This window comes from Peromyscus leucopus, chromosome 6 (assembly GCF_004664715.2).
Source record: "Peromyscus leucopus breed LL Stock chromosome 6, UCI_PerLeu_2.1, whole genome shotgun sequence".
Taxonomy (NCBI): domain Eukaryota; kingdom Metazoa; phylum Chordata; class Mammalia; order Rodentia; family Cricetidae; genus Peromyscus; species Peromyscus leucopus.
In genome coordinates, this window is record NC_051068.1 from 8,006,568 (window position 1) to 8,019,443 (window position 12,876).

The following is a 12,876-nucleotide window of genomic DNA, read 5'->3' on the forward strand; positions in this document are numbered from 1 at the left end:
GTAATCTGCTTTTTCATTTTGATTCTATAGGGGTTAGAGCTAAGAGACTGCATGAGTCTCGGAGACTTTGAACTGAGTACTTTTAAATGATGGTAAATTGTGGGGACTTTTGAAGTTGGACTAAAGGCATTTGGCATTATGATATGGCTACAAGGCTATGGGGGCCAGGGAATGGAATGTGGTGGTTTGAATGAAAATGTCCCCATAGGCTCATTGTTGGTTAAATGGCATGCTGCTCGTGGCTGGTCGCCGCCCACAGCGGCCATGCCGGTGGAGGAGAGCGCTGATTGGAAGAATCAGAGGCCATGGTTACCTTTTAGAGCTTTATTGGGGGGGAGAGGGAGAGAGAGGGACACACACACACACACACACACACACACACACACACACACACGGAAGGAAGGATCGGAAAGGAAAGAGAGGAAGGGGCGCACAGAGGGCCCACCCGCTTTTTAGGCTGATGATGTAATTTAGGACAGAATCCTTACACTCATAGTGACATTACTTGAATAGATTAGGACTTGTGGCCTTGTTAGAGGAAGTGTGCCACTAGGGATGGGATTTGAGATTTTAGAAGCTCAAGCCCGGACCAGTGGCTTGCTCTCTTCCTGCTGCCTGCCAATCAGATGTAGAACTCTTGGCTCCTTCTCCAGCACCATGTCTGCCTGTGTGCTATCATGCTTCCATCATGAGAACAGTGAACTAAACCTCTGAAGTGTAAGCCAGCCCCAATTAAATGGTTTCCTTTGTAAGAGTCACTGCGGTCATGGTGTCTATTCACAGCAATAACCCTCTAAGACAGAGCTCATAGCCCGAGGTAAGTCCTAAAGTTCCCATTCTCCTCCATCTCTGTCTATTTTGTACAGTGTGATCCCAGAATACACTGTAGGTAAATCATCCAGCCACATTTACATTACCAAACAGTTTGTTTATTTATTTATTTATTTATTTATTTATTTATTTATTTTGGTTTTTCGAGACAGGGTTTCTCTGTGTAGCTTTGCGCCTTTCCTGGAGCTCACTTGGTAGCTCAGGCTGGCCTTGAACTCACAGAGATCCGCCTGCCTCTGCCTCCCAAGTGCTGGGATTAAAGGCGTGTGCCACCAACGCCCGGCTAATTTTTTTATATACTATGAATTGAGATAATATGCTCAGCTTGTCTTTTTGTACATTGAAAAATTAATTTTCTCATTAAAATTGTTCCTACAGTATCCAAAAACTTTGTATTTTTGCAAAATACAAATGCAAACATTATGAAGTAAGCATATATTACTTTTATACTCAGAAGAAAAGATGAAAGTTTTAAGAGATTTAGAAAAAAACTTGTGTGATTAAAAACACCAACTTTGAGATGAGTGTATGTATTAGTTACTTTTCTGGTTGCTGTCACCTGCCTGGAAGCAGCTGAAAAGAGGAGGCGTTCATTCCAGCTCACGGTGGGAGGTTACAGTCCATCACGGCAGGGAAGGCACTGTGGGCAGCTGGTCACATTGCCCTGAAATCAGGAAGCAGAGAGATGAAGGCTGGCGACCAGGTCACATGCCTACTGTGTTCAGTCAGGACCCCAGCCTTGGAATACTGCCACCACATCCCTCTTCAGTCAAACCTCCTGGAATGTCCTCACAGACACCCCCAGAGGACTTTCGGGATGGTGATTGCAGACCTAATCAGATGACAATGAAGACTGGACGTCACAATATGTGAGTCAGAATTTCTGCGTTTCCCCCACCCAGACAGGTCTCACTCTGCAGGCCAGGCTGGCTCAATTGAGTGCTGGGGTACAGGCTCTTCTTAGTCACTTTCTTTCTCGACACCCCTGGGAAGAAGTAACCATCACACAATCTCTGAGGACAGTAGCAATGACCTATGGCATTCTAGTACGTCTAAAATTCACGTTCGCTACAGCTTCACCTCCCTGCTGGGTGACACCTCAGGGGACAGAAGTCTGGTGGCTGGACAGTACTTGTTTTATTTATAGTTACAGTTAACAGAAAGAGCTATTGTTCTGTGTTAATGCCAAATGTTTCCATGATGACTTCTAAGAAATCAGGATGTAATTTTACAGCCTGATGCTTTCAACCAAACACCTCACATTATCTAAAGACAAGCTTGAAAGAGTGCCGTGGTGCACAGGCCCATGCTTATCACATCCCTGACACTAACCAACCAGAGAAAGGGAGGAGGAGGCTCGTGTGGCCTTCCAGTTACGTGCTTGTCATAATCTTGCAAAACTCCTCTTAGGCAATGCCCTGTTTGCTTAGAAGGCTGTGCATATAATTGCAAAAATCTGTCAGAATCATGGGATTCTAAAGACATCAATTATTTATGTCAACAAGGAGAGGGGGATGGCTGCATGATCTTGGATCATCATTAGGAGGGATGTGCTCAAAAGAACGCAGTTCTCGAGGGCGGGGAAGCTGCAGGTTACAGGAAAACTGAGCCCCACACTGTAATTTCACCACCCCTCTGCCTGGACTGAAAGATTATATTTTTCATTTCGTGTGCTGCCATGGACATAGTAAGACATTATGTAACTGGGTCCGTCTCCCTGTGTAATAGTCAATAAACAGTTTCAAAAGGCCGATGGCGTTTGTAGTTTGATGTGCAGGGAACTGTTGCATCTCTGGGCATGACGGGATGCTGTGTTGTGCAACCAACTTGGAACCGACCTGTATTCAAAATTGTATTCCAAAAGGGTTTCTATTCAAACCACATGGCCACTGGCTTTGATGACGACTATCTTAAGTGGGCCAAATAGCAGAATCGCTATTTGGACAGTTCCATAGGTATAATGGGAATTTCTCATGTTTTCCTCCCATTTTATTTTTGTTTTTCCCTCTAAGATTTCTGAATTAGACCCAGTACTCATGTCAAGTGGGACGGAGAAGTGTGGGTGTGGGGTTTGGGCGGTGTGTGAGCTCCACCTGGTCTTTATAGCCAACCAGGTGTGTAGCAGAGACCTATCTAAAAACAACAAACAAAACCACCCAACCTAACTGAGCACACACACACACACACACACACACACACACACACACACACACACACACACACACGCTCAGCGAGGGTGGGCAAGGAGGAAAGAGGGGACTGGAGGGGAGATTTCTATCTTCTGCAATCCTAGCTGGGCGGACAGGCTGGTTTCTCCACTCTCTCCAGACTCCTCTTCCTTACTTGTAAACAGGCGACAGCACCTAAGGTCGGATTAGCAGGAAGGCCACACACAGTTGACCTCCATGAAGCCCCGTGTTAAGTTTGCCCCTTCAGGCTAGGAATATTTCACCCGTTGGCTAGCTGTTGGCTTGTAACTTGCGGCCAGCCTTGGCGACTAGATGTCATAGACAAGGACTGGACTCAGAGATTAGGGAAATGAACTTGGTAAGAACGACGCTAGCGTGCGCCCCGCGGATAACTGCGGCTGGATTAGGAAACTTGGGGAGAAGAAAGTGTAAGAACCGAGGCAGTGGGAAGGCCGGCGGCGGCGGAGGCTCTGTCACCACGGCTGGCCGGCGCCGCCCCGCCCCACCCAGCAGACGGGCTGGCGAGTTCCGGGCGGCCAGTCCCCGCGCCTCCCCCTCCTCCAGCCGCCCCAGCTGTGCCAGCTGCGCGGGACCCGAAGCCTCCGCCGCCGCCGCCGCCGCAGCGTGTGTGCCCGCGCTCCAGGCCCGCAGGTAGGAGCCGCCCGCCAAGGCCAGGCATGCGGGGCTTCCGAGCACGCAGGGTGTCCCGGCCCTGGCGCTTCGTCCCGCCTCTCCTGGCCCTCTTGGAGTTGATCTCAGCAGCCGTGTCCCTGGAGGTTCCTCCTCCCATCTACACCCCCCCACCTCCCCAGTCTTAATTCCTGCAATGTCTGCGCTGGCGAGAGCGGTGCACACTGTGGCCGCAGGCGAGGACGGCTGCCCGGAGTGCAGAGTCGGGTCATCTGCTGGTGCCCTAGACCCACTGCACCCTCAAGTTCCTGCAGACCCCGGGCGAACTCTGCAGGATGCACCCCACCCCACATCCTCCAGCCAGGGTGCAGTGGACCTGTACGCTCCCCGTAACTAGATCGTCTCGCACTCCCCGAGCTTGTTAGCGCTGTGGGCTGACAGGGATGGCGATGGCACCAACATCCCGGGCCAACCAGGAAGTGCTGCATTCCAGCGGCTTAGAGTCCAGCTGAAGCGCAGTCCCCGGCACTTAGCCACACAGCTGCTGCCTGGGGCCAAAGATGTGCGGTGTTGACGTGGAGGAGCGACAAGGGTAGCAGCAAAGAGCAGGGCCTGGGTTAGAGGGTTGTTATTTTAGCTCTGACCCAAGATATTTCAGACTGAGTTTTCCGGTCAGGGAGTGAGGTCCTCCAAGTCACGGGACTGTTTGAAACAGTCTCTGTAGCCCAGGATGCCCTTAAAGGCTATGTAGCAGAGGATGAGCACAGTCTCTGTAGCCCAGGCTGTCCTTAAAGGCTATGTAGCAGAGGATGAGACTCCTGGTCCGCCTACCTCCACCTCTCAAGTGCTGGGATTACAGGTCAGGACCTTTTAAGATTTTGCCAGGCCCTTCCCCAGTACCCTGGGGCTACCTGCCATGCCTATGTTGGTACACACACACACACACACACACACACACACACACACACACACACACACACACACACACCCTGCCCATCTCAGATCACTGCTTTCTTCCTTTATGAAGCTCGAAATACCAGTACAGTCTTAAGGACCCGAGGAGCTCCTGCATTTGACCAGTTCTAGGTCTGTTAATGGAATGAACAGATCTGTCCATTAGCCAGGCCCACCCGGTTCGGCTTGGCCAACTCCTTATGACCTTCCCAGGGCCCCTGGAGACTAGTTGCCCAGGAACATCAAGCAAGGTATGTTAGTGGCGCTGGTAGGGAAGCCTGAAAAGGAGCAGGGAATCTAGTTTGAGCTATTCTCTATGACTATTTATGCAAGAATTTCTTTCCATAGTCAATGCTTTGTGACACACAAGTGAATTTTTACTCAATCATTTAGCTTGAATTTGCAAGCAGCCTTTAAATGGTGTGTGGGACCTTTTCAACTATTATGTAAGCTAGTATCTGAATTTTTATGAGCCAGTACAATTAGCTTTCCAAATAAAAAGTGAATGGTGAAGGTTTTGAGGTGGTATCCTTGCTGGTTTGTTTCTGGCATCAGTGTTTACACACACTGGTGTCAAGTTCGCTACAGGCTCACTTAGGTTTATTGATTTACTGATACCTACATGAGTAGTATATAGTTAGTTCGGAATCCTGCTCATCAGAAGTTTAGTTAGTATGTATTTCTTAACCTAAAATTATAAGTGGTCTTATGTAACCCTGTAAAATAGACACATCACAGCAACAAAATCCATCAACCTTTAGCTTCAACATATTTTAAAGATTTACTTTGTTTTCCTGTTTTTATTTTTTTCTCTTATTTTATTTTACATTAAAAATGTTTTTTTTTCATTTTACATACCAACCACAGACCCCCCCTCTCATCCCTCCTCCTGCTCTCCCCACTCCTGCCTCCCCCGCCCCACCCCTTCCTCCAACAGGGTAAGTCCTCCCATGAAGGGACAGCTAAGCCTGGTACATTCAGTTGAGGCAGGACCCAGCCCCTCCCCGCTGCATCAAGGCTGTGCAAGGTGTCCAGCCACAGGTAATGGGATCCAGAAAGCCAGCTCATGCACCAGGGATAGATCCTGATCCCATTGCCAGGGGCCGGCCCCTCAAACAGACCAAGCCACACAAATGTCTCCTGTATGCAGAGGGCCTAGTCCGGTCCCAGGCAGGTTCCACAGCTGTTGGTCTAAAGTTTATGAGTTCCTTTGAGTTTGCTTCAGTTGTCTCTGTAGATTTAGACTACTAGCAATAGTGGAGAGGGTGCCTGAGCTGGCCTATCCTGGTAATCAGATTGGTGAACACCCTAACTGTCATGATAGAACCTTCATCCAGTAACTGATGGAAGCAGATGCAGAGATCCACAACCAAGCTACCAGGCCAAGCTCTGGGAGTCCAGTCGAAGAGAGGGAAGAGGGATTATATAAACAAGGGAGGTCAAGATCATGATTTACTTTATTTTTAATTTATTTAATTATTCACATTTAATTATGTGAATATGTTTGTCCTGGTGTGGGTGGGTGTATGCCTGAGTGCTAGTGCCTAGGAAGGCCAGAAGAGGGTGTTGCCCAAGCTGGGTTCTATGAACTGAACTCAGGTCCTTTGCAAGGGCTGTGTACTCTTAACTGCTGAGCCAGCACTCCAGTCCCGCTTCTTCAGGTTTTTTAAAAATCTTTACATTTTACTTTTACTTTGTCAAAGTACACGCATGACTTTGCATCTTAACAATTTAAAAATATGTGTTTGTTTGCACTCAATGTGTCTGTCCCGGTGCTCATCCCCTTCATCCCCAAGCACGTCTCGGCTTCCTTGCAGGGATTAATAACACTTAGTAATCATGATTACATTGCAAGGTTCAGTTTTCTCACTGAGTGAGGTCGGATTCTTTTTTCACAGCTTTCTTTAAATGCACTTGAAGAAAACCTGTTTTGGAGATAGGGTTTCTTGTATGACCCTGGAACTCACTATGTAGGTGAAGATGACTATGAGTTACTCCTCTTTCTGCCTTTGCCTCTGCCTCCCAAATGCCAGAATTATAGGTCTGCACCATCATTCCTAGCTCAAGAAATCCACTTTTCTTTTCATGTGGCTCAGGCTGGCCTCGCTGAACTTGCTGGGTTGCAGATGACTTGTGCCTCTGAACCTCCCTGCCTCTACTCTTAGTGCTGGGGTCACAGGCATGCACCACCATACCTGTCCACCCCGAGTGCTGGGATCACAGGCATGTACCACCATACCTGTCCACCCCGAGTACTGGGGTCACACACATACACCACCATACCTGTTTTGTGTTGTACGTGTCAACTGAGCTACAGCGACATTCACTTTTAAAGAGGAGTGATAAAAGCCATAGCCAGATAGATGGTGCTTAGCAAACCTTACCTCCAGGGGTGAGGAAGTCTGTTTGAGGGTCAGGTGGTAAGCTAATTTGAGTTTGCGGTGGAAGCACTTTGTGAGTCTAGTTCTCTAGAGGTAGGAACAGGGAAGGGAGTTATTCTTAGTACTTCCTCCTCTGGATATGTAACAACAACACAATCTCACTCACTTTGTCCGCTTTAGTAGTACAGTGTGAGCCCAGGTAATGACACATTTTTAGTACCAAAGACCTTTCTGATGAAGCAAGTCACTGGATTTAGCAATTTCCCATCCTCCCCAGCCATATGCTAAAGATAGTGTCAGAGGACCCAGCCATGAGACATGGGTCTTTAAACCTGTGGTTCCACTGAGTCATTGTGTGCAGGAGAAAAGCAGTCCTACGGAAGGCCAGCTTTGTGTTTACACTCCTTTAAATCTCAATGTCACAAAGGAAATGTATTTGCTAAGGTGTGGTTAAAAGATGTTTCAGGGTTCAGATGAGGAACAGAACCTCAGCTTCCGGTAAGCCTGGGACGTTTCTGATTAGAAAGGGAATCACACGGATTGCGTCATATGGTTCAGTGGGAATGCATTATAATGCCGTGTTTTCCCTGAACTCACAGTGCAGTGTCAAATCTGGACCCCAGATGTTTCGGTGTGGGTTATTTGACAGCAGCACATGTCATGTAACTGTTCCACAGGATCACAGTTTTTTTTCCTGTTGTGAAACTTTATCAAGTTTTAGATTTATTGAATAAACATTAAAATGATAAAATAAGATAAATTGATAATTTAAGCAACACTTAGATGGTGTCCCCTTGGTTTTGGACACACTGAAGACATCTCCTTTACATAGCTAAGGCAGTTAGAGGCAGCAGCGGTCACAGTAAGCGTGAGGAGAGCTGGGCTCCAGCCCAGGCCCCTCACCCTAGAGCTTTTGTATTGCTGTCGCCCTAAGAGATTTAGTCCTGGAGTCTACCTCCCCAACAAGCCACCTTGCTAGGTTTTGTCTCATTTTGTCCTCGTTCTTAGGCATTAATAACATGTCAAAACTGCAGGCATCATGCAGCTTGCACAATCAGTTCAACTCCTTTATTTTTGAAAAGGGAGGCACAATGGAGTGTGGTCATGTTGCTGGTGGGAGGCTGTGTCTACTACTGGACCAGGTTGCTCTAACCCCTGGCTGTGAGGAGTAATTAAATTATCTCATCTCATCTATCTATCTATCTATCTATCTATCTATCTATCTATCTATCTATCTATCTATCTATCTATCTATCTATCTATCTATCATATAGGCCAGGCTGGCTTTGAACTTGATAGCTGTGAGTTTTGAGCTTTGTAGTTCCTGATGACTTCTGGTCCTCCTGTTTCCACCTCCAAGTGCTAGGATTACAAGCCTTCCTCACCATATCATGATATTATGCAATATTGAGAACTGAACTCTGGGCTTTAAGCACGCTAAAAATGCATTCTGCCAACTGAGCTGCACGCCTAACACACTCCAGTGTTTCAATAACTGTTATGACCACACTGGAGCCCATTTGCTAAGTAAGGGCCCAGGTTGTATCAAGAGGCCAGAGTGGACTCTTGCACTGATTCTGGGCCATGGAGGTGTTGCCCCAGATTTCCAGTCTCCTTCCCCAGATGCTGCATGGTTGGTGACACTGGGCTGTCTTCTGCATGAGGGGAACTTCTTATTTTGTACTTAATTATTTTTGAGCATTTGGGATCTGGAGTTGGAAACTTTTGAAAGCCTCTGACGCACAGAGGAAAATCAACCAAGAGCAGCAGGGAGTGAAAATAGCCTTCTTTAGTTCTTCGGAGGTGAGTGAGAGTTAGTCCTGCGGCTAAAACTTACAAACTGTGCATGTATATATATTTGGTTTTTCAAGACAGAGTTTCTCTGTGTAACAGTCCTGGCTGTCCTGTAACTCACTCTGTAGACCAGGCTGGTCTTGAACTCACAGAGATGCACCTGTTTCTGCCTCCCAAGTGCTGGGATTAAAGGCGTGTGCCACCACCACCCAGCACAAACTATATATTGAAAACAGAAAATGTTTATATTAAACAGTGACTCTTTTCAAAGTGAGCTTCTGCAGACAGCACCTTTAGAAAAGGGAGGCTGAGCACCAGCACAGGAAGGAGAAATCAGCTATGGGTGCACAGTGTGGCGTGCAGGCAGTGTGACAGAACCTTTGACAGGTCTCTGGGCAAAGCATGGGGACGCCCAGGAAGGGCCAGGCTTGGGGAAAATCAAAGGCATTGACTGTCTTCAAGTGATCTTAATGTTTAAACTGTTGCTACTGATCCTAGTTTGCTTTCTGTGATAAACACCACCACCAAAAGCAACTTGGGCAGGAGAGGGCTTATACTTTATAGTATTACTGAAGAAGTCAGGGCAAGAACTCAAGACAAGAACCTGGATGCAGGAACTGAAGCAGAGGCCACAGAGCCATGCTGCTTACGGACTTGCTCAGTCTGCTTACTTCTTTCTCCTCCTCCTCCTCCTCCTTTTTCTTATTTTAAATGTATTGATTTTACATCCCAGCTGCAGTTTCTCTTCTCTCCTTTCTCCCCAGCCGCCTTCTGTCCCTACTCCCCAATCCACTGCTTCATTTCTGTTCAGGAAAGGGCAGGTCTCTCATGGATATCAACAAACATGGCATACCAAGTTGCAGGAAGACTAAGCACCCCCTCCCCCCATGTATTAAGGTTGGTCAAGGTGATCCAGTATGAGGAGCAGGGTCCCAAAATCTAGTAATGTGCCCACTGTTAGGCGTCCCACAAGAAGACCAGGCTGCACAACTGTCACACACATGTAGAGGACCTAGGTCAGCCCCATGAAGGCTCCCTGGTTGTCGGTTCCGTCTCTGTGAGCCCCTGTGAGCCCAGATTAGTAGAGTCTGTGGATTTTTCTTGTGATGTCCTTGACCCCGCTGGCTCCTATAATTCTTCCTCCCCCTCTTCTGCAGGACTCCCTGACTTCTGCCTAATGTTTGGCTGTGGGTCTGCATCTGTTTCCATCAGTTGCTGGATGAAGCCTCTCTGATGACAATTGGGTTAGGCACCCATCTATGAGTACAGCAGAATATCATTAGGGATCATTACATTGACATTTTGTTTTTCCTCCAGTTATGTTTGGTTCTATTCTAGGTCCCTGGGTCATCCAGCCCATGGGTCCTGGCATTCCAGGCAGTGTCAGAGGTGGGCTTTCTCTCCTGGCATGGGCTTTAGGCTAGACTGGTCCTTGGTTGGCCACTCCCTCAATCTCTAGGCCACCCTCACCCCAGCACATCCTGTAGGCAGGGCAGACTGTAGGTGGAAGGTTATGTGGCTGGGCTGGTGTCCCACTCCCTCCACCAGAAGTCTTGCCTGGTCACAGGAGATGCCAGTTCAGGCTCCAGATCCACTATTGCCTGATTTCTTATATGACCCAGGACCACTGCCCGCAGTGGGCTGGGCCCTCACGTCCACCATTAATTAAACATGCCCCACCGGCCTATCTGAGGGAGGCATTTTCTCAATTGTGGTTCCTCTTTCCAGATAACTATGAGACAATAGCAACAAGCTAACCAGCATGTTAGTTAACCAACAAAAGCCACGGTGGAACCGTGTCCACACGTCCCTCTCCTTTATGCCACCGTTGTCCAGGCGGGTTTTCGGATGGCGTGATGGTGTTGGAATCCCTTCATCTGCATTGATTGCTGTCTGTATTCTGGGAGAAGGCACAGTCCTGGAGGCCACAGATGGCGTTTTCTACATATACAGCAGTTCACTAGCCTTGGGTGCTGAATGAAGCGGTCAGTTAGTGGTGAAGGGAAGTGGCCAATCACTGGAGACCCACGGGCATGTAGGCAAATTAGAGTGTCACGTTGGTGTTTTGTTTACATGTCCCTCACGGTGCCCTTTACTACTCTGTTCTGGTTTTGTTGTTGTGACAGGGTCTCAGATAGCGGAGACTCACCTTGAACTAACTCTCTGTATCAGCTGAGGCTGACCTTGAATTTGTGATTCTCTTGGCTCCACTTCCCAAGGGCTGGGATTGTAGGCACAGACCTTTATACCTCAATTATATACTGTGTGTGTGTGTGTGTGTGTGTGTGTGTGTGTGTGTGTGTGTGTGTGTAATTTCATCATTATCACCATTTCTTTTTCTTTTTTTTTCTTTTATTATACAATACCATTCAGTTCTACATATCAGCCACGGGTTCCCCTATTCTCCCCCCTCCCACCCCTCCCCTTACCCCCAGCCTACCCCCCCATTCCCACCTCCTCCAGGGCAAATCCTCCCCTGAGGACTGCGATTAACCTGATAGACTCAGTCCAGGCAGGTCCAGTCCCTTTCTCCCAGTCTGAGCCAAGTGTCCCTGCATAAGCTCCAGGTTTCAAACAACCAACTCATGCAATGAGCACAGGACTCAGTCCCATTGCCTAGTTGCCTCCCAAACTGATCAAGCCATTCAACTGTCTCACCTATTCAGAGGGCCTGATCCAGCTGGGGGCCCCTCAGCCTTTGGTTCATAGTTCATGTGTTTCCATTCATTTGGCTATTTTTTTCAATAATTGAGTAAAACTGAAATTTATTATAAGCCACAGTCGTCCTAGGGACCTCCATGCTATATATATATAGCCTCTATGGTTCTATGGGTTGTGGTCTGATTGTTCTTTATTTTCTATCTAGAATCCACTTATGAGTGAGTACATACTATGACTGTCTTTCTGGGTTTGGGTTACCTCACTCAGGATGATTTTTTTCTAGTTCCATCCATTTGCCTGCAAATTTCATGCTTTCATTGTTTTTCTCTGCTGAGTAGTACTCCATTGAGTATATGTACCACATTTTTTCCATCCATTCTTCTGTTGATGGGCATCTAGGTTGTTTCCAGGTTCTGGCTATTACAAATAGTGCTGCTATGAACATAGCTGAGCATGTATCTTTGTGGTATGAATCAGCATTCCTTGGGTATATGCCCAAGAGTGGGATGGCTGGGTCTTGAGGTAGTTCGATTCCTAATTTTCTGAGAAACTGCCATACTGATTTCCACAGTGGTTGTACAAGTTTACATTCCCACCAACAGTGGAGGAGTGTTCCCTTTGCTCCACATCCTCTCCAACATTGACTGTCATTGGTGTTTTTGATCTTAGCCATTCTGACAGGTGTAAGGTGGTATCTCAGAGTCGTTTTGATTTGCATTTCTCTGATGATTAAGGATGTTGAGCATTTCTTTAAATGTCTTTCAGCCATTTGTAGTTCTTGTTTTGTGAATTCTCTGTTTAGCTCTTTAGCCCAGTTTTTAATTGGACTGTTCAGTACTTTGATGTCTAGTTTCTTGAGTTCTTTATATATTGTGGAGATCAATCCTCTGTCAGATGTGGGGTTGGTGAAGATCTTTTCCCATTCTGTTAACTGTTTTTTTTGTCTTATTGACTGTGTCTTTTGCCCTGCAAAAGCTTCTCAGTTTCGAGAGGTCCCATTTATTAATTGTTGTGCTCAGGGTCTGTGCTGTTGGTGTTTTATTTAGGAAATGGTCTCCGGTGCCAATGTTGTTCAAGAGTGCTTCCTACTTTCTTTTCTATTAAGTTTAGTGTAACTGGATTTATGTTTAGGTCTTTGATCCACTTGGACTTGAGTTTTGTGCATGGTGACAGATATGGATCTATTTGTAGTCTTTTACATATTGATATCCAGTTATGCCAGCACCATTTGTTGAAGATACTTTCTTTTTTCCATTGTATAGTTTTGGCTCCTTTGTCAAAAACCAGGTGTTCATATGTGCATGGATTAATGTCAGGGTCTTCAATTTGATTCCATTGGTCCGTATGTCAGTTTTTATACCAGTACCAAGCTGTTTTTATTGCTATAGCTCTATAGTAGAGTTTGAGGTCAGGGATGGTGATGCCTCTAAGGGTTG

General features: G+C 46.9%; 1 protein-coding gene across 1 annotated transcript in view; it reads left to right on the top strand.

Moving 5' to 3' along the window:
* Window positions 1–3,559: 3,559 nt before the first annotated feature.
* Pld1 (phospholipase D1) overlaps window positions 3,560–12,876 on the top strand; it is a 223,088-nt gene continuing 213,771 nt past the window's right edge. The window contains exon 1 of the mRNA XM_037207272.1: window positions 3,560–3,671. The gene's annotated coding sequence lies outside the window, so the exon portion shown is untranslated. The remainder of the gene's footprint in view (window positions 3,672–12,876) is intronic.